At 41.2% G+C, this 21,075-nt stretch overlaps 1 protein-coding gene across 1 annotated transcript in view; it reads right to left on the reverse strand.

The window, feature by feature from the left end:
* Positions 1 to 314, reverse strand: part of IKZF1 (IKAROS family zinc finger 1) — a 71,606-nt gene extending 71,292 nt beyond the window's left edge. Inside the window, exon 1 of the mRNA XM_064443330.1 lies at positions 203 to 314. The gene's annotated coding sequence lies outside the window, so the exon portion shown is untranslated. The remainder of the gene's footprint in view (positions 1 to 202) is intronic.
* Between the last annotated feature and the right edge of the window lie 20,761 nt (positions 315 to 21,075).

A 21,075-nucleotide genomic window follows, 5' to 3' on the forward strand; every position in this document is an offset into this window, starting at 1 on the left:
CGACAGCCTGTGGCAGCGGTGCGGCCGGGTGTCGCATGCCGTCAGGTGCCGGCGTCCACCTGTAACGCCTCGGAGCTAAGGCTAAAGGGGTCGAGGCATCCTCCTTTATCTCAGCCTGGTCATCGCAGCCCATGCGAGGCGTGACCCACGCTTTTTAAGCACTTGAATCTAATGCCGCAGGATCGGAACTGAAGCAACTTACTTGAAATCGGTGGCGGAGCCAGTCGCTGAAATCCAGACCTTACGCTCCAGTCCAGAGGGCACGGCGAACCTGGCGGAAATTACTCGTACGAATTAAGCACACATACACGCCGTGGAGGATCAGGATCTCATTTTTGCTGTGCTTCAGTTCCTCATCTGCAAGATGAGGATAATGATACTTCCTTTACTCACATCCTATCTTTATCTGCGCTCTCACATTAGAAGAAATTTAGGCATATGAATAACTTTATGCACGTGAGCAATCTCATTGCCTGAGAAGGGACAATTCAGACATGCAAAGTTAAGCAAGCATGTAAGCATTGGAAAGATCAGGGCCTCATAATGCAAGCACTTTGGAACAGAAATTGTCTACTACTTACTAAAAGTTTATACTGTACAATGAAATGAGCTCTCCAACACTAAGCTGGGCTACTCTTAAAACAGAAATGGCAAGACTCTACCTGGGGATTTATTCCAGACGCACCTTTCCTCGGAGAAGCTCTGCAGACATGATTGCTGTGTGCTTCGTGAGCTAGGATAATACCTGGGTACACTCGAGATGAACTAGGTATACTTAGTCGTTCCCATTTTTGGGGTTTTTCTCACTTTACAGAGGTCTTTAGAGAGATGCAGAACCCTCCTGTTACTACAACTTGCAAGCAGACCTTATGGATCTGATAGGGTTGAAACCCAGAGCTGAATTCCCCTCTTATTTATTCCAGAATACCCCCACATCTTCCAGCAGGTTTGCATAAAGATAAACAGGAGCATTTGATCAGTAGAATCACACCCCTGCATAAGAAAGAAGGAAAGAAGGAAAGAAAGAAAGAAAGACAGACCCACAAAAAGGTGCCAGCATACACTTAGCAGTTAGTATACCTTTCTCTAGGAAATCCCAAAGAGCTCTGCCTCAGCGAGTCTGGGAAATACAGGCAGGGACAGCTTCACCAGCCCCCTCGATGAAAGCGGAATCTGGTGAACTCAAGGGAACGCAGCAGCTTTCCACAGATACGTGCGTCCAGGGACTCTGAAGTAAAAGGACCAGTACTCCACCAAGGAACGGCACGTTCAGGAGCTGCTTGCTCCGAGTGTGCCCCAGCCTACCAGGGGGCAGTTGATTTGGCACATATTTTTAAAAGCAGATTTCACACTGTGCAAGCCATGATTTCTCAATAAACATTTGATAAGAGTTTTAAGGCGAGAATCAAGTTGCTGGGGATGGGTGAGCTGAGCCTGCTGAAGTCAAATCTTGTGAGATGTTAAGCACCTTCTGCAACTTGCTGCGCTGAGGTTTGTTAAGAGCTCACAGGAGCTCTCAGGACATAGAAGATGTTGTGAAGATCCTTCCATGGCTGACACCCTTGAGAATTGCTAGCGGTATAGTCACGGCAGCACTGAGTTCACCGCTGGCAGCCTGCTTTCATGTACAGCAAGTTTCTTACTGGGGGAGCAGCAGTGAGTGGCCTGGAGAGAGCTCCACTGTCCCAGCGATGCTTACCAAGGCTAGAGCTCCTCCGAGCAGATCTGTTATGGTATAGTTGCAGGGATACATTTGGCACTTGCCTGAGGAGACAGATTCCACAATCTTTCTCTTGCAGTGTTTCCACTGACATTACTGGGAATTTTGGATGAGCCAAAGTGGGTTTAAAGATATAAGGTAGAGCAATGTATAGCAAAAAAACCCCACGTGGCCTTACAGTTGTCTCATTTGTTGCCAGCTAAATATTACCTCAGACTAAATCTACTAAAGAAACTATTCCACTGCTGTCAGTTCTATTGTGGGAAGCATCTAACAAGGCTGCACAGTGAATGGTTTCCTTCAGATTCATACTTAAATGCAAATAGTAATTGTTTTTACCATTCCCCATTTATTGCTTTCCTATAGCAGTCTTACCAACCTGAATGCTCAAAATGGACAGCATGCCACATTCATGCTGCTTCAGTCCATTAGCAGGCAGGTGATGATAATTAAATACAAAAATACAGCAGAAAACTTTTGCAAATGGAGAACCAACAAAAAAGTTTTAAGCACAGAAAACGCATATCCTCTACAACAGTGGGGGTGCACCAGGCAGGTGTTCCTCTTGTCTTTCCACCACAAGATTTATGTCCTAGTCCTAAATCTTCAAAGAATGGTCTGGGCGCAGTGTCCAGAAGGTTTTCCTGCAGGATTATGAACTTGTTGGGTGAGTAGTTCTCATTCAGTTTGGAAAATGGGAGTTCTGATCAAGATGAGGATAGTGAAGATTTATGACCTGAAGCGTGGTAAATTTCCAGAGGCACAGAAGGGTAATGGATGTTGTTTTGTACAGCCAGAAATCTCTCCCAGACCACCATCTCTACTATAATACTAAGTGTGACCAGCTTTGTTTCACAATCCTTATCGTACCTAGTCCCCTCATCCCAAGAGACCTTCCCCACAGTGCTATTTTGCTCTCAGATGGCTCTTCATACTTTGCAGTGCCAGAAGTGCTTAAGAGAATACCATGGACCTCACACTAAACACACTAAACTAACTTTGGCAGTTATTTGGATATAACATAGGAAATACAGATCACTGTTCCCATTCCACATAATGTCTAGCATTTAATAGATCTTCTTTTGTTTAAAATTTTTGATCCATTAAACTGTGGTCTCAGATTTTTTACCTTCAGAAAAGAACTCTGTCACCTTTTAGCAAAGCTCTAACGCTTTTACCTCAAAAGCGTCTTGAAGGTCCATGGTTTCCTCTCCTTACATGCCATGGGAAATACCACCTGTGCTGCTGACATATAAATACAAAATATCACCACCAAAATCTTCTTTCTTTCCCATCAATCTGTTCATGTCATTTTCCTCTTTGCATTGCTGTGCTGGCTCCTCAGCCACCGTTGCAACATATTTATTACTCACCTCCCTCCTAACTTACCTTGCATCCACTTCCCACTGTCCTTTACTTGATCTCTCCCATCATTCTCGTTTCTCATTTACATGTAAGCTTTTCAGGTAATTGCCTCTAGGCTTTTTTCCCACAAAACTTTTCTTCACTGACTGACCTTCTTGAACTCAACTACAAGTCCCTTGCTCTCTCCAGGCTATGTATTTTTCACTGACTTCCACTGTACTACAGGTTTTGAGTCACCTGCTTACAATTAGAAAGCCCTCCTCGCTGTGTTCTGTATCTCAGCCTCTCAGTTCTTTCTTTGTGAGCTTCTTACTAGAAAACCTCTTAGTGCCTTCTAGACACTACCAGAAGCACAAGATAAATAATTGTTGTAATAACGCAGGGAAATGTGCATGACAGCTGATCAGATAGGTAAGATTGTAATCTGTATGTAGGTGAAAAGAGAGAAGAATTAACAGTTTGTCATGAGTGCCTTTGTTAGCTTCTTTCTGTTTTGGGAATAGTAAATGCAAGGAGAGGAGGGTTTGTTTTTTTTTAAAAAGGTAGAATAATAATTTACAGTAAGGGAATGTAATAGACTGAATATGCAGACTTTTTTTGGCATCAAGGATAGGTTCCTATTGTATGACTGGTGACTGACTGAAGCTGAACCATGAAGCTGAATGACATGCTATTCAGCAAGGAGTGTCTCAAGTTTATACGTATTTACGATTTTAGTGGCATTAAACACTCTGGTTATGGGTGTACACATGCTCACATACATGCACCCATGCACAAAACACTTGGGAAGAGGGGTACCAAAGACATCATCAGTCCCACACGTTGTGTCATATCACTGGTTGAAAAGTGTCCTTCCTAAAACTTGCTGCTCATAATCACATCTGGACCAAAGCTAAATGTGGACCCAGGACAAATCCAGGACCCCTCACTTGCATTCAGCCTGTTATCACCTTGTTTTGCTGGATCATCTCTGGCATTTTCACTCAGACAGCTCTGGTAACCTGAAGAACCTGTCGGTGGAACAACTGGCCAGTGGGTCTGTCTACAGGACAAGTACGGTGGAGTTAGGAACCAGCCACACCACCGCTCTAGTTCAGAGGGTAGACACACTGTAATTATTGCTAGTTATGTTTAGATAGTGCACAGAGGTGCTAGTTAATAGGTGTCACTTTACTACGAGCTGTTCCAAGGAATCTGTTGTCTTCTCAGGCAGCATGAATTGCCTAGCCTATCTAGCAAAACGGGACATTACAGACTAAGCAGTCTTGTCAGGGACTTGGTTACATAAAGTAATACCTGTGTGTTGGGGGAGGAGGGAAGGACACAATTTCCTTCTACAATAAGAAACTTCTGACTACAGAAGACTAAGGCGATACAGCAACAGCAACAGCAGCCTCAGCTATGATACAATTAAAGAGTTGCAGGAACGACACTTCTTGCTTCGAAGACCACCCAGCAATCACTATTCATGTGAAAACATGGCCTGTAGGATTTAGTCTAGTGTAACTGAAACCAAAATTCTGGCTCTGTTCTGAAATGCCCCCTATGGCCTACGCAAAAAAAGAAGTTTTGCTGCTTCAGCTATTTTAAGTGACAGGTCTAGTTTATGCTTCCTTTCTGTTGCTAGTTTTACATAGAATATACACAAAATTCAACTTCCAGTTACATCTGGAGGTATCTTCTGAAGACCAATAGTTACTCTAGGTTTCCAACATTGAAAGTGAGAACAGAAATGCTTTAATCAGAGTTACACATTTAAAATTGATGTTTCTTTTACTTAAAATGCCTCAGAACAGGACCACAATCATTTCTGACAGATACATATCCATAAGGTTTCCAGAACCCTTTGATCAGACATGAGGAAAAACATGCCAAGTCCAGCACAGGGCAACAAAGATGATGCAGTGACCGGAGCATCTCTCCTATGAGGAAAGGCTGGGAGAGCTGGGACTGTTCAGCCTAGAGAAAAGAAGGCTTGGGGGGATCTTATCAATGTGTCTAAAAACTTGATGGGAGTGAATGAAGAAGAGGAAGACAGGCTGCCTTCAGTGGCGTTAACTGAGAGAACAAGAGACAACGCGCACAGGAAATTTCACCTGAACACAAGAAAGTACTTCTTTTACTGTGAGGGTGTTCAAACACTGGAACAGGTTTACCAGAGAGGTTGTGGAGTCTCCATCTGTGAGATATTCAAAACCCAGCTGGACTTGGTCCTGGACAACTAGGTCTCACTGGCCCTGCTTGGGCGGGGGGAGGTTGGACAAGATGATCTCAAGAGCCTGTGATTAGGAAAGGCAATCACCTGCTTTTCAGAGATCATTAAATTTATGTATAAATTTAAAAAGACAAATGTCCTATCATGTTAGTTCCCGTTACTGATTCCTTCCAAACTTGTGAATTCATAAAGTATAGCTACAGCTATACTTCAGTTAAAATTTCTCAAGTAATTTTCCTTTTGGAAAAGAGTGGTAAAACTTTTCTATGTGTACAAAAGAAGCTGAACTAAGAGGGATTATCACACTTCCTTTGTGCTATCCATTGCGTCTGAGGTCCAAAGAATTAATTTTTTTTTTTTCACATTTATAATATAATGGAGGTGCTATGGCTGTCTCTCTACAGACTGAAGATCACAGTGGCTGGGACCTAATCCACCCAGGCAGCAATGAAGATGTCCCTGAGCCTAGTCAGATACTGGATCTATTCCAAGATCCACACTGTTAATCAGCCACTTCTCCACTATTAGAGTTGTGTAAGAGCTGACAAATACTCCTCTTGAGAGACTACTGCCAAAATTAATCCTATCTGAGAAGGCAGCTGGAAATAGGAAAAAGATAGAGGTCCATTTCTGTACAGCCTTAATCTCAACTTAGTAAGATAAGGAAGACATTAGAAATTCAGAATGATAGTTGACTGGCAAATGGATAGTTCATCCTCTTCCTCAACTACTCCTATGATTACTCCCTAAAAATTGATACGGACAGGTTAAGAAACTTGAATGGAGATATCTGTCCGATTTTCTGGTAAAGGTGAAATGAAACAAGTCTGCTGACATTTCAGTGTTGTCTACTAAGAAACAGGAAGCAATGGAAAGTTGTTTTAATGAACCAAAGTATTGGTCATAGAGGTTTGCTTTTTCATTTTCTTTTAAATCCATCCCTTAAAGTCTCTTGGCTTTTTTTTCAAATCACAAAGCTCTACTGAAGTCAGATGAGAAAGATTCAGAAATATGTTACGCTCGATTTGCAGAAAGAGTAGGCTACTAATAGTACTGCTAACTCTTGAAGGATTTATCCAACGTCTCTGCTTCCAAAGCTTCAATAACAAATCCTGTTTTTTCCAAGTTAATTTATTACTGATAATTATTCAGTGAAGATCTCTAAACACTTGCAATATGGTGTTCAACATTTAATTGTTTCATTTGATTATGCGAACCGTATAACGGTCTTTCTGAACTGCCAGCTGGTGGCAAGAATATCCACATTCTACTGAATCTAGTATTCATTTTGTGAGAGATTTACTTTCACTGAACATTTCTATTAATAAAATTCAATTCAGCTTTACAATAAGTACACTCATTTGGCCCTAGAAAACAACACCGGTGTCTATGAGGTCTGCCATCTTCTGCAGGCCCCACCTTGCTCAGGAGACTGTCCATTAAGATTCCTGCATATACTTAGTCATGAATTATAACCTCTGATTTTTGCTGCACACTTGTGCCAAATATCCTGAGTCTGGAGAAACAAACCCATTTTAAGTGAACTATATTCCTTATCTTTTTGCCTTTCTATTCCAATGCATTTCAATATTGCTGAGAGCGTACATCTCCTTTCTGGATTATTTTACGCATAGTTAATTATGACAGGTATGTGGTCAGAGTGCCGTTGTGGTCAGAGTGCCGTTGTGATCTCTATCACTTGTTGGAAACCTTTTTTGTTTAATAGCAGTTAAGACTTTCTGTGAAGGAGTCCAAAGGGGAGCTTTCCTCTATAACAAACACAGAAATAAAGCAAGCTCCGGAGACCAGTGCTGCAGTTTACAAGCAGAGGCTTGGACAGTGTTTGCTGTGCAGTTTTGAGTGAACCATTCAGTCTCTTCATACCTTAGTTGTATGGACAAAACGGCAATGTTAACCCTTTTTATTTCACAAGGGTATTCAGAGGACACCATAAAGATCTTCAAAATTTCAGGAAGTGTGATAAAAGAATCCATTATAAGGGCATGTCTACAGGGCAGACTGAAGCTTCTCTGCCTTCACTTTGAGCTGGCCAGATGACAAGCCAGCTGTGAGCCTGTGGTGGATTAACCTTGGCTGGCTGCCAGGTGCCCACCAAGCCACTTCCTCACTCCCCTTCCTCGGCAGGACAGAGGGAGAAAATAAGATGAAAAAGCTTATGGGTCAAGATAAGGACACAGAGATCACTCACTAACAACCATGATGGGTGAAACAGACTCAACTTGGGGAAATGAATTTACTTTGTTGACAACTACTAACAGAATAGGATAGTGAGAAATAAAAAATAAAATAAACCCCAAAAAACTCCTTCTCTCAACTTCACTCCTGACTCTTCTACCTCCTCCTCCCTGAGCAGTGCAGGAGGACGGGGAATGGGGCTTGTGGTCAACTCATAACACTTCATCTCTGCTGCCACTCCTTCCTCCTCACACTGTTCCCCTGCTCCAGTGAGGGGTCCCTCCCATGGGACACAGTCCTTCACGAACTGCTCCAACATGGGTCCTTCCCACAGGCTGCAGTTCTTAAGAAATGATCGAGCATGGATAGTTCCCATGGGCTGCAGTCTTTCAGGAATGGACTACACCAGCTTGGGTCCCCCACAGATTCACAGTTCCTGCCAGAAAACCTGTTCCAGCATGGGCTCCTCTCCACAGACTGCAGTTCCTGCCAGGAACTTGCTCCAGCATGGGGTCTCCACGAGGTGCAGCTTCCTTCAGGGCACATGCACCTCCTGTGGCGTAGGGTCTTCCATGGTCTGCAGGGTGGGTATCTGCTCCCCTGAGGTCCTCCATGGGGTTCAGTGGGACAGCCTGCCTCACCATGGTCTTCTCCATGGGCTGCAGGAAAATCTCTGCTCCAGTGCCTGGAGCACCTCCTCCTCCTTCTTCACTGGCCTTGGTGTCTGCAGGCTGGTTCTCTCACATTTGCTCACAGCTGCTGGGCAGCATTTTCTACCCTTACTTAAATATGTTATCACAGAGGTGCCACCAGCATTGCTGATGGGCTCAGCTTTGGCCAGCAGCAGGTCCGTCTTAGAGCTGGCTAGAACTGGCTCTGTCCAACATGGGCCAGCTCACAGAATGCATCCCCACAGCTCCCCTCACTACCAAAAGCTTGCCATGTAAACCCAAAGAGCTGTAAGGCAAATAGCTACACTGATGCTAGCATGAAGATACCAGCACAGCTGCCTGTCAGTGTAGAGCTGCTTACTCCAGCAGAGGCACAGCATAGGTAGGGAACATTGTATCTCTTCCCTTCATCCAGGTGCAGGCATGCCCATTTGGCAAGTGAGCCGCCTTTTACAACATGGGCTTCTAAAAAGCTGTACATCAGATTATTTTTATTATTTGCATTACCTGAAAACAAGCAGATGCCATTCAGGGTCTAGGACTCCATCATGTATGGGAGTGTGCAAACAGTTCATGACCTATATTTAATCAGACAACAGATAACCAACAGCTACGCACAGCTCATGGAACTCAAGGAAATGGTGAGATATTATGAAGCAAATCAATAGGCCAGGGCTTGAAGTGCAACATTTACTGTAGTTGTTATCAAATTTGTAGGGTTAACAGCTATGAACAGGTTCAAGGGAGAAAATGAAGTAGCCAGGATGGTACGTACAGACACATCCTTCCCAGTCCCACAAGTAACCAGAGAGAGTGCCTACTTGAAAAGAGAATGAGCAGGCTGGGAAAAGTGGTCAGGCATACAAGAGCTTCCCAGCAGAAATACAGTACGTAAATCTTAAATTAAACTGAGGATGGAGAGCCAGGAGTAGATACAAACTCCCAAACCATGTGCTAAGGCAATGATGTTTCCAGCATTTCGAATGGACATGAGCAGGACAGGATAGCTAGGGTTGTCCCTGCCAAGGGTGAGAGACAAGGTGAGAGGTGACTGAGACACTAGGTGATGAGAATTCAAACATGAATTTCAGCTATGGGCAGGCTTAGGAAGGGCCCCACCTGGGCAAAGTCAGGCAGAAAGGATCTACAGCTTTCAGGCATATTCTTTAGAGGGTTTAAATGGTTGGGAGGGCCACATTATTTATTTTGGTCTGAAGCAACACGTATTTTACATTTTCATCATGGAGTTGATCACATCAAGAATACATATTAACTGTGTAGCTGTCATGGCTTCTCTTTGTCCCATGCCTGCCCCTTCCCTGGGTGTGTCCTTCGTAGCGAGCGCCTCAGGAGACTCAAGATGGAGACGGGTGATATTAGGGTGAAATTAGCCATAAAGAAAACATTTAAATAAAAATGATTAACCCAGTGTTAGAGCTATTATGGGACAGAAAAGAAATGTCAGAGAAAAAAAATGTGTACCACAACTGCCCCATTACTCTATAATTAGTTTATCTTTGTATAATTTATGGCTAGCTCTATGTCAATGAATTCCAGCAAGAAGAAACCCCTGGCCTGCAGCGAGACTGAAAGAGAAGAGCCGGTGATGCCTGGATTGCTCAGAATTTTTAAAGGTGTTCTGGGAACTCAGATGCGCTCCGTCTTTAGAAATTAAAAGGAAACAGCTCCTTGTACAAGTTCATTGACATCGAACTAATTACAAGCTAGGCACCTAAATATCTTTAGATACATATGCTTAGATTTCCAATTTTATCTTGGTACAGGTAAACACTTTCAGGAGGAATTTGGAGGACTTCTCACTGCTTATTTTATATAATCAGTCTGGTGGCTTTTAATAGGCATCAGCTGAGTTTAATGAAAAGTATTATTTATCTCAAGGGAGGTGAACAATTATTCTTTTTCTGGTTCTCTAACTCCTTTTTCCCTTTAGAGACTAACATTTGACTAGAAAAGTAATCATTAAGAGAGTTTATACTGTTAGATGGAAATCTAGCCCAGTTACCTGACTTAATGACACAAACATGCAGTGATATGTATATATTGATGCCTTGAAGTGAATATCAGGATCTTTTGTCCTGCAAGGTAAATATTGATCAACATGTACAGTGTATTTTCCCTTTGGATCAATATGCCTGTTTCTTGTTAAATCAATAAGTACTTATTCTTACATAGAGGAAAAGTTTGGCTCATAATTGGATAAAATTGGGTATATAGTAAATGAAAACATTTTTCTTGCTTACCTCCAAGAGTTGTGGGGCTCAGGGCTTTAAAAAAAAGTCAGACTGAACATGTAGAATGCTGAATATGAGATGCAGAAAATATTATCACTCACATCTGCTGAGCTAATATAATAAACATCCACATATATGACCCAGTTTTCTAACCAGAGAACAACGGTGCTTGCTGAACTCAGCTGAAGCAGTCAATATTCCACATACATCTGTCTGCTTTTTTGGTTATTTTTAACTTCTTGGAGTATTTATTTGAGTGTATGTTTAAACAACTGGTCCGAACATCCAGGGAATCCTAGGACCTGTTTTGTGTTTATATATCTTCAAGCTCTGCATCCTAACTATTGTTCAGTTGCAACTGATAGCCTGACTTTGAAATAAGAGAGGAAATGAGAATTTGACCATTATTTAAGAACCTCAGCATTTTCAGAATCTGGGAATTTTCATCTTTTTTTTTTTTTCTTTTTTACTTCAAACACGTGCAGAAATCCTTTACTACAAAAGCTTTTCCTGCCACTTTATTGTTCTTGTGGTTGCTGCTACAGGTTATTGTTAGTAAAGAATGAAAAACAAAACTCAGACTTGCCACTCCCAAACTCCATCACTTAAATAAATTCCACACTTCAATAAGGCAAACTAGCCAGCTGCAAAAGTGCTAGTCTGATCTATACTAAGTGAGAATTTGGCTGAGTAGATCCCAGTCTGAGAACAGTAACATTTCATGGAAAAAAAATGCATAGGGAAACAAAGTTAAGATTACTATTTAAATATGCAAAACCAAACAAAATAACAAAAACTCTTTATAGTTATTCTGGCAGCTCCTGTTTTTCTTTCCATGCAGAATTAGGAAAAGAAATAAACATCAGAAGCATTGCTATATTTTGAAAATGTAAGAAGAGAAATGCTTTACAGAAATAAAGTAACTTAAGATTACTAACTACATTAAAGTGGGGGAAGTAAAAAGATTTGTGAACATACACACCTTGTAATATATCTTACAAATAAATGCATAACTAAGTAAAATAATAAAAACCTACTTTTACCCTCTAAAGAGCTGCAGTTAGGATTCTCATCTCTCCTTCTGCAGTAATACATCACCAAATTCAGAAGCTGTCTGCTGAGTTTGGCTTTTGGGGGAAAACCTCTATTTTCAATTTCTAGCATCACCAGGTGAAAACACCTTCCAGTTCATCTGATACATTTGTGCTACTACACTGAAATTTGTATCCCCCTAGTGAGTTGAGATCTTAATGGATTTTACATAGGTTTGATTGACTGCTGTGTGGCAATTAAGGTGCTCTCAATTAGGACCAGCGTGCCATTAGGTTGCCTTTTTTTGCCAGGATGGAATTTTCAGACTGTCTAAAGTAAGGCCGGTGTATGGTGACACAGGCTTTCTGAATCACTTAGGCCATTTGGGGGGGAAATAGTCCCCCAAAATACTTTTTTCCAGTGGAAGAGCAAAATATAATACACACCTTCCAGCACTTGACAATCCCTCTTATACCCTGGACTTCTGAGCTCTGAGTGAGACTGTGCAGGGCTGAGCAAATTATGCGCCCAGTCTCCCACTGACCAGGGAGGTACAGACTGAGTGGAGAGAAAGCTGGCTGCTGCTGCTGCGGTGGGGGCATAGGAAGAGGATCCTCTCTGGCAGTCCTCAGGGTGAGTGGGAAAGCACTGAGGGAATCGCACTTTCTTCACCTGTTCTGAAGCCACTGAAGTATCTGGTCACCTCTGTGTACAGCTGTTTGACCAAAACACTGTAAGTTGTAAGTGCATAACATTCCTTATATTGAATGCGTAATTTCTCTGTTATGAATAAAAAGCATGAAAACTAACAGATGACTTCAACTGCACTTCACTGTACTGTTCCTGTTCACAACTTGCAAAGGTGTAACAGTTGCCAATTGACCCAGTATGACCTCTACACTCCCAATAGCACCACTTTGCCTCCTTTATGTCCTACAACTTTCCTTCACCTCTCCCATAGGCATAGGAATTTGGGAATTTTTTTCCTCTAATTCTTCCAGTTTCCCCAGTAACCCCATCCACCCTATCATCCTTTGATCTCCCTCACGCCCATTCTCACTCCCTTTGTTACTTTTCTGTATAATCCATCTCCCCCATTCCCATGCCAGTTCTGCAGCAGTCTCTCCCATCCTTGACTTCCTTTGCCTGTCCAGTTACCTCCTATATTTCCCCTTCATATCTGAACACATTGAGCGTACTGTCTGCAAGCACCGATAAGATTTCCTGTATTCCATTTCCACCCTAAAGTGTCTAATCTAGTTTCTGCACCTTTTACTCCACTGAAATTAAGAACAGCTGAACTTGGTCAGACCAGAGGACCATCTAACCCAATATTCTGTCTTATACAGTGGCTGAAAACAGATGCCTGTGAAGTGTTATCAGAATGGGCAAGGATATAGCGATATTCTCCCCACCATCCCCAGCTGTTCTGGTCAAAATCTCTAACGACCCCTTTCCAGACAAGTTTCAGAGTGAGAAGTTGCTTATTCTTTTCCTTCTTGTCCTGTTTGCATCCTTTTACATAATCTCCTTTTTCTTGATGACTTCAAAACCAGTCCTGATTCTCGGTCCTCCTCCTAGCTTCACCTCGCTTTTTTGGAAGCCCCTCTTGTTCTTTAACCATTTTTTTTCTGGGGAGGCTTCTGGGTTCTGTCCTAGACATCTTCTTCTCTCCCGTCCCCCAAAAAATAAGAAGATGCAAGGTGTTGTTGCAATTACAATTTCAGCTAAAAATTCCATGTTGATTATCGACAGATTTATCAACCAGACTTTCCTGTCTGGTTTCTGTCATTTTCTATCCAAACTGAAATTTCAGCCTTTAACATGTCTTTGTGAATATTTCTCTAAGCCCAGGTTCAACAGTGTGAAAACAGGTGTCATTCCTCTCCCTTCAGTTCTGACCGTGACCTCCTTCTGAATCATACTACACCAAATTAGCATCCTGCCTCTTTACTCAGACTGTCACCCAAAAACCTCATCCTCAACTCAGAACTCTCTCATGCTTTTCACATTCATACTATTGCCAATACTTGAAAACTATCTTAGAATATTTCTAAAAATTATCTCAGCTATACATCCAACAGTTAGAACAGCTAAATCCAAGTATCTGGATTACTGCAATATTCCTTCTTCTAGTCATGGCCAAAACCATCTAGCTGCAGTCATGTTCTTTCAGAATATGGCTACAGAGATCATTATGCTTGCCTGCCCCTTTGACCAAATTAGATCTTTTTCTAGATACCTCCATCAGATATTCATTCTATCACTTAAAAAAGGAAGGGATCTGGGTTTTTTTAGTCCTTTCTGGCCTATAATCCCTCATTGCCTATCAAAATATAAGTTCTGACATTTAGTGGGCCTTACCATCCAGCAATTTACTTTTCAAACAAGAACCTTTGTTCTCTCTCCCATGCTGCTCCTCATTGAAAATGGCTCCTGATTCTATTCTTTCCTTCACTGTTCCGAAGTTCTCACCTATGGCCTTGTGGGAAACCAGAATTGCTGTTTCTTAAAGTTAAAACAAACAGCCTGTTTTCAATAGTCATAGAAGCACCAAAATCTATAGTTATAACATAGCAGGAAAGGCTTCATGGGGACTACAAGATGGTTATTTGGAGAATAAACTGCATGTTATTTCCCATCATAAGAAATTGGTATACAGATACATCCAACAAGATAAGTGTAGCCTGACTTCTCTTGCTAAAACTTCTATTGTTTCCAACATTTATAGACATACAGGCAGCATTTTAAAGGTCCTCAACAGAGAACAGTGATGATAAATGCAAGAAAAAAGTCTTGATTTTGCATTTTTTTCTTGTACTATGGGAATGATTTTCCCAACAAAGTGAAATACTAATGATTTTATACTAGTCTGAAACCAGATTATATGAACACCACTTCCTTTTTTTTTCAGTTGGTGAGGGCACTATTTAATAGTGAGGTAAAGGACAAAGCCCAAAGCAATCAAGAAAAACATGACTGATGGCAGACACTCTGCTTGGGACACATGACGAAGCCTCCAGCTGCTTGTCCCAGCACTGCAAGAATCACTTCAGGAGGTTGAGAGAAGACAGTAATGTCTTGATTAACTGGGTGTGTAGAGTTTTAGGGGGGTTTACTTTTCTTGAAGCACACACAAAAAACACAAGACAGAGGAAATCATATCATTACCCACATGAGCCTGTGGTTTGGAAAGACGAGCGGTTGGCTTCCGGCAGCTGCAAGGAATGATGGGGAGTCAGATAGGGCCAGGCTGTCATACACTCCATATGCTTTTTTGCAACACTTTTCCCCCCATTTTTTTTTTAAATGCAGTAAGCATGCTGTCCAAGTCTGCTAGAAAAATGAATTACATAGGTGTCCCCTCATTCAGCTATCAAATCCTTCTCTTCCAACATACTAAATAAAGAGAGGGGCTGTTGCATTTATGAAAAAAAAAAAAAAGGAAGCAAGGTAAAATCGTTTTCATGCAAGCCCATACTAGAGAATCAGGAAGGTATTCATTTTATTTTGTGTATCTAGACAGTGATTTTAATGTTATGTAAATGCAGCAGGCAATTCCTAATCTATCCTGAAATGTATGTGTCAGAGCTCTTGTGTAGTACAGGTTACTGATGATAAAAACAAGATGTGTTTTTATACAAGGAAGGCGCATGATTACCAGCTTTAGAATTTTTTCTTTCATTACAAATTTAAAATAGGACAAGCCAGTGCAATGGAAACTGAGGAGTACCACCACGGAAAAAGCTAGTGTCTTTTCAGAGTCAAGTTTGACAAGCATTGTTTGCCTCTCTCCTTGAAACCAGAACATCTAGACATGCTAGCAGCCTCTTAGACTTTAAAACTGATTAAGTAGAAACGCTTTTATTAATCCTTAGTGCACCAGTGTTCCTCATTTTTTTTTCTTCTTTTTTTTTTCCTTGTAAAAAGGAAACTTATCTTGTCTAAAGAACATTTCCAAACACTCAGCCGAGTTGAGGTTGCCCTGATAAGGCAATCTTCACATCAGGAGGCTTTTTCAGAGAGGAAGAAGAAGCTCAGATACAGGCAGGGTCCAAGCCTCAGGTCCAACTGTCAAGGAAGCTGATGCACAAAAGGTTGTAAACTGACATTTATGTTGCTGTTACATGCTTAGGTACGCTTGTAGAACAACCCAGAGTCTCAGACCAAGAGTCATCTGCCCCCTCAGTCTGGCAGCCCCTCAGTTTGTGTTTCCCCAGTGAAGTCAGCACCCTGTTTTACCCCACAAGCCAGCAGCTAGACCATGCACACAGATTGTGCATCCACATAGACATCTATCTTTGCCTGAGCAAAGTCAGATTTACTTGTGTTCCTTGCTAGCTGAATCCCTCCTGTGGAGGGTGAATGCACTCCTGTGGAGTCAAGAAAAGCACTCAGCTACAGGGCTTAGCTTCAAGCCTCTTCCTCACTTGTATAAAGCTGTTAGGATTTAACAGGCAAGACAGAGACAGCATTACCCCAAATGGTCAATACCTCAGCAGTTCAATCAACTGGCAATGTTCTCTTATGGCAAATATAGGCTCCTTCCTACAGGCAGATGGGGAACTTGAACCCAGGTCTCCTATAGCTGTAACAAGGACTATCAGATAAAACTTTGTGTGGGGAGAGCAGGAAGCAGGGTGAGAGGAAGAACTTCTGCTGTGTTTTGTCAGAAAAAAGCAGATATCATAGGGTAAAACTAAACTACCAAAAGAGATTTCAGGTCTGTGACTATCAAGTACCAGCTTGTGTTTCCCAGCAGGCTAGAGTTATATATATGACAGATTAAAAGAAGGACCATAAGCTAGTCAACATGAGCAGAGCTGAGGTGCTTCCCTCCTCGTGCACTGACCTAGGTGGATCCTGTTCTGAGAAGTTTAGCAACACTGCCCAAGTCATCCGTGGCTTTTGCACTCAAGTGACACTACAGCTCTCCCCTAAAACTAACGTTGATTAACCTCTGAGTCAACTTAGAAAGCCTCCAAACCTGCCAGCAGTCTAGGGAACTTCTGAACTGTCATTTTAATTCATCACTGCAACCTCTTTGTGTTGGAGAGAATTTCCAATGAGGTCAAAGAAGGCACAGGATTCAGATATGGATCTCAAATCCCATTTCTAACTACATGAAAATCATACATTCAATTCCACCATAGTTTAGCATGAGATAAACTGGGAGAAACTACACAGAAATACCCATATATTCAAGGCTTTGCTTGTAAGTTGTGCAAGTCAAAGGATTATCCTTTTGTGAGAATCAAAGGTAATTTTATTGGGTCTAGAGCTTCTACTACGAGGTATGGTATACAACCGTAAGCAGAGAAAGCTTCAGCAAGGTCATACGGGTAAGACTGACCACCCAAGACTGGCTAGAACCCAACCCAAGTGAAAGCAGAGAAGAAACAAGCTGCACGAATAAGAATCTGCATCAAAAAATCAAGGAAACCCCCTCAATTTTTGCAAATTGCTTCATCTATCTGACATGCAGACAAGTCATCAATTGGGTCTACAGACCAGTCCTCAGTTAAATTCACCTGGTTCTTACATTTTCGAGAAGCCTCATTCTCCAACGCCTCTTTGTTACCTGGAGGTGTGATCAAAGATTTGTTTTTACTTTGTCTTTTAAGTCCTGTTCTCGTAGTGATGAAGGTATAGAATCTGAGGTATACAAGTGAGCTAAGACTGCTCTCTTTAGAGCTCTCCAAAATCCATAAATAAAAAAAATGTAGATTTTTCACAGATTTATGTTCTTATCACTGATAATGTCATATGGTGAAAAATACTGTAGACATTTTCCATAGGAAAGGACAATTTCTTCTTTTCTTTCTTTTGTTCCTGTGTGTGAAGGGAAATGTGCATTTCAGAACAGAATGCGCTTCTCATTCACAGTCAGCTTGAACCCTTAGCCCATTTCAGTCTTCCTTCAAAACTGGGTTTACACTTGTAAACAAGGATTTATGCATCCAGTGTTTGCTGAGAAATAGTAACTAGCACACACTAGAATAATTCCAAAGAGAAGGTTTTAATGAAAAAGCAGGGTACATATTTCATGCCTTATATAGGGATGCCTCACAGTGGCTGAATTGTTCTGGTGAAATTGCATTGACTTTGGAATGGCTAGTATTCCAGATAGCTCTGGGACACAAGGTTGAAAGTCCTAAAAATAACAAAGGACTGAAATACAAGCCCATGTTTGACACTGAGACTCATAAGACAATTTGTATTGTTATTTATGATGGCAAGTTTTAGCCTAAAACCTGTACAGAAGAGCTAGGGAAGCAACAGAGAAGCATGTGGAAAATTCATATTTAAAGAGCAAAATTGTTGGAGAACAAAAATCAGTAAAGGCTTACTAAAATCAGGTGGCACTGTGCAAGGAATCTGTAGTCCCATGCTATTACCAAATTCATACTTCATCAGCTTAATTCCTATGCCAAAATTAGGTGTACTAGCTGGCCAAATAGGGCTTTACTCGCACAAACAAGCACAGGGTGCTTCCTCTACTCATGTTCCATGTTAGTGAAAAGACAGCCATCTCTATTCTTGACCTGAGCAAGGTTTCAGCCTCAGGACAAGAGAAGAAGCTGTGCCAATATTTTGTGTGCAAACAGCCAGGCACTCTGATGATGCTGATCCTCATTCAAAAAACAGTAGCAAAAAGCAAAACCAAAAAAGTAGTTCAGCTTTTGTGAGAGAGACAAAAGATAGGCATTTTCATTTCATCAGAATGATCATGATTATTCCATTTTGAGATCAACACTTAAAATATTTACTTGACATTACATCAACATCCATAATGTTTTAAACCAGTTTTATGCATGGCCAAATAGTAAGTAGACATTTGCAGAACAATTTGTCAACATTGCCTCTGAGGTGTGTTTTAATGAAAATGTGAAATTTCCAAAAAAAAAAAAATGTTTAAATGCAAGCTTTCCAGGGCAGTCAATAAGATATTTAGCGGAGCAAAAGTAGTACATTTGAATTCAAATGAGCTGTAAATACACAGCATCTAGCAGGAGTATGTAAAACCTATTTAGTAAAACAAGCAATATTCTATTGCAGTATGTTAAAAATTAGCTGTTTGGGGAAGCTAAGGCATCTGGATCCTGTTATTTAATATGAGCTGTATACCAGGGAAGGCTTAGTTTGGCTGATGGTGTCAATGGAGTTATCAGAAATACAAGCATTTATCTAAGTAATTGCATAGGAGAAAACATTAAGAACTTGGCACATGTTAAAAATGATTCCTAATTAAAATGTTATTTAATAAACAGACCCATTTTATTACTCATGGATTTAAAAAAATTAATAAGTGACTGCTAAACAAGTAATTATAAGGGTAATAAAGCTCTCCATTCTGATTAGGGAAAATATTCATTTCATGACCATCCGGTGATCCATTTTCTACCACAGCTGTCAGAAGAGGCAGTCTGCAACCATTTAGAGATGTAGTATTGCTATTCTGCTTATGCCATACTGCTATTACATTTTGTAACAGTAATAATGGTCTCAAACTAGTTCTTAGGGTAATTATAGATCACCTTGCTTATCACTAACTGCTCTTGAGTCTTTCTTAGCTCACAGGTAAACTGATGCAATTTTGCTAGTAGAGTTGTGAGGCACAGGGTGGATTTGTCACTTTCTGCCCCCTATCAGCATCACTCAAAGCAGTCAGTGCTCCATGTCAGGTTGTGGTGAAAGTGGTTTCCACCTGTTCTCTGCCTCCAATCATAGAAATCTTGGTAGAAGGGCCCAAACCTACGAGATGCTGATCACCCACCCTTCTTACTGTTATCTGAGGTAACTCACCACTCCTGCAGGCATCCCTCCAATACGCTCCAATGGTTTGAGATATGAAAAATGAAGTGTGCATGTGTGGGAAATAATAAAAAATTACAGAACAGGTTTAATGCCTGATAGACTCACAGATTTTCAACCCAACCAGAGATTGGGGAGCCAGTAGGTTACCTTCCTGTCACTAGTTTAAGACCCTGTTTCCCTTAGATTTTCCCTGTTCAGGACAAGCTCCCCCATAACTGTCTGCACATTTTTCCTTTTCCTATCTTTCAGGCACAGGAGACCTGGGTACTACTATGGTGGGAAACTGATCAGGCATCCAAATAATTTTCTGCTCGTTTGTCCTACCTAGACTTGGACTTGTCCAGTCTTTGAGAAGACTAATTTCACTCACAGAAGGAAGTACTTCTCCAGCAATTTTTAAAACAGGCTGTGAGTCATCTGCCTCATCTGTCTGCATTGGTGGAAACCATTTAAGCCATGAAAAAAAATTTCATAACTGAGATGGCCCATAAAAATATGCTATCAATTATTCTCTGTCTCCCTCTCTTTTTCCAATAACTTAATTATGCTTTGTGATATAACACAGTTTATATCTCTTCAACTCTTCAGCTCCACTGACACTCAACATTGATGCTGTACTACTAAAGAGGAATAGTCACTGTCCTTCCCCAAGACAGTGTCACAGGAACAGATGTGTTGTAGTGGGAGGCTGTTTTTCCAATGTCATTAGTCTACTTGGAGATTATCTGCATTTTTCTGGCCTTCAGAAGATATGGTTTGTTTGAAATAAGGTTTCAGGATTAGTCCCCTTGCACTTGAAGGAATCCCAGAGCAATGTCTGAATCCAGACAGCAGATGTTAACTCTTTCTCCACAGTTAGCCTCTATGATATAGGAGCCCCCAAAGGCCCCTGCCAGCACCAGTGTTCAGCTGGTAGCACATCAGGAGTCTCACCGCAAAGAGGAAGATGGTACAGTGGTTCTTACTACTCCTGTGTGATAAACAGCAAAGGGAACGACTGCGCTTTGTGAGGCAGAAGCCCAGTTGGTGGTCTTCCTTGATATTTACATCTTTGCATGGCATCAGCCAGTGGATTAAGAGATAAAGGCTGAACATTTATTAACTCACTCAGCAAAAACAGTGTTTTTTAAAGATCACTCACAAGGCTTCATTTCAGCTGAGAACCATGAGACCTGTGAGTGATCCATGCTTCTGGAAAATGTCAGGTGAACACTCAGTGTAAGACGGGATTGTCAGGAAGTCACGGTAGGATTTTAATTTAAAAGTAAAGACTTTCAAAAGGATAGCTGTGCAAACAAAATTAAAATCCTGGAAATAAGTCTTTTGTTGTGATGAATTAATCCTCCAGTTCTCAGTTCTTGCCCATCTGAGCTAGTAGGAACAGGGGGGAAAAAAAGAAAAAGTAAGGTAGGAGGTGACACCCTAAAATGCTAAGCCATGCCATCTATTTTTATTTGATAAAGTAACGATAGTGTAAATAAGGTTGGTTCAAAACTTGGGTGCCATGTAACGAAAGTTTGTTTTTCAACTGGACTACCTTAAAGAAGATTATTAGTTCTGCTACCACACTGAAAACGGAGATTGCAAGTGTTACAATCTTTGTTGTGAAGTTCAAAAAAAGGGAAGAAATTCTTAACTATAAAATGCAGGAGATGAATTCTCAGAATTAGTAACCTCTTAACCAATGTCCTGATTCCCAGTATTAGATAGTATTTAGGAAGTGACTCTAAGACAATATTTATATGAACATTTTTTTGTGTATTTAGGGCCTTACCTGTATTCCTCCATTGTGAACACTGTCAGTTC

The sequence above is a fragment of the Phalacrocorax carbo genome, chromosome 2, assembly GCF_963921805.1.
Source record: "Phalacrocorax carbo chromosome 2, bPhaCar2.1, whole genome shotgun sequence".
Taxonomy (NCBI): domain Eukaryota; kingdom Metazoa; phylum Chordata; class Aves; order Suliformes; family Phalacrocoracidae; genus Phalacrocorax; species Phalacrocorax carbo.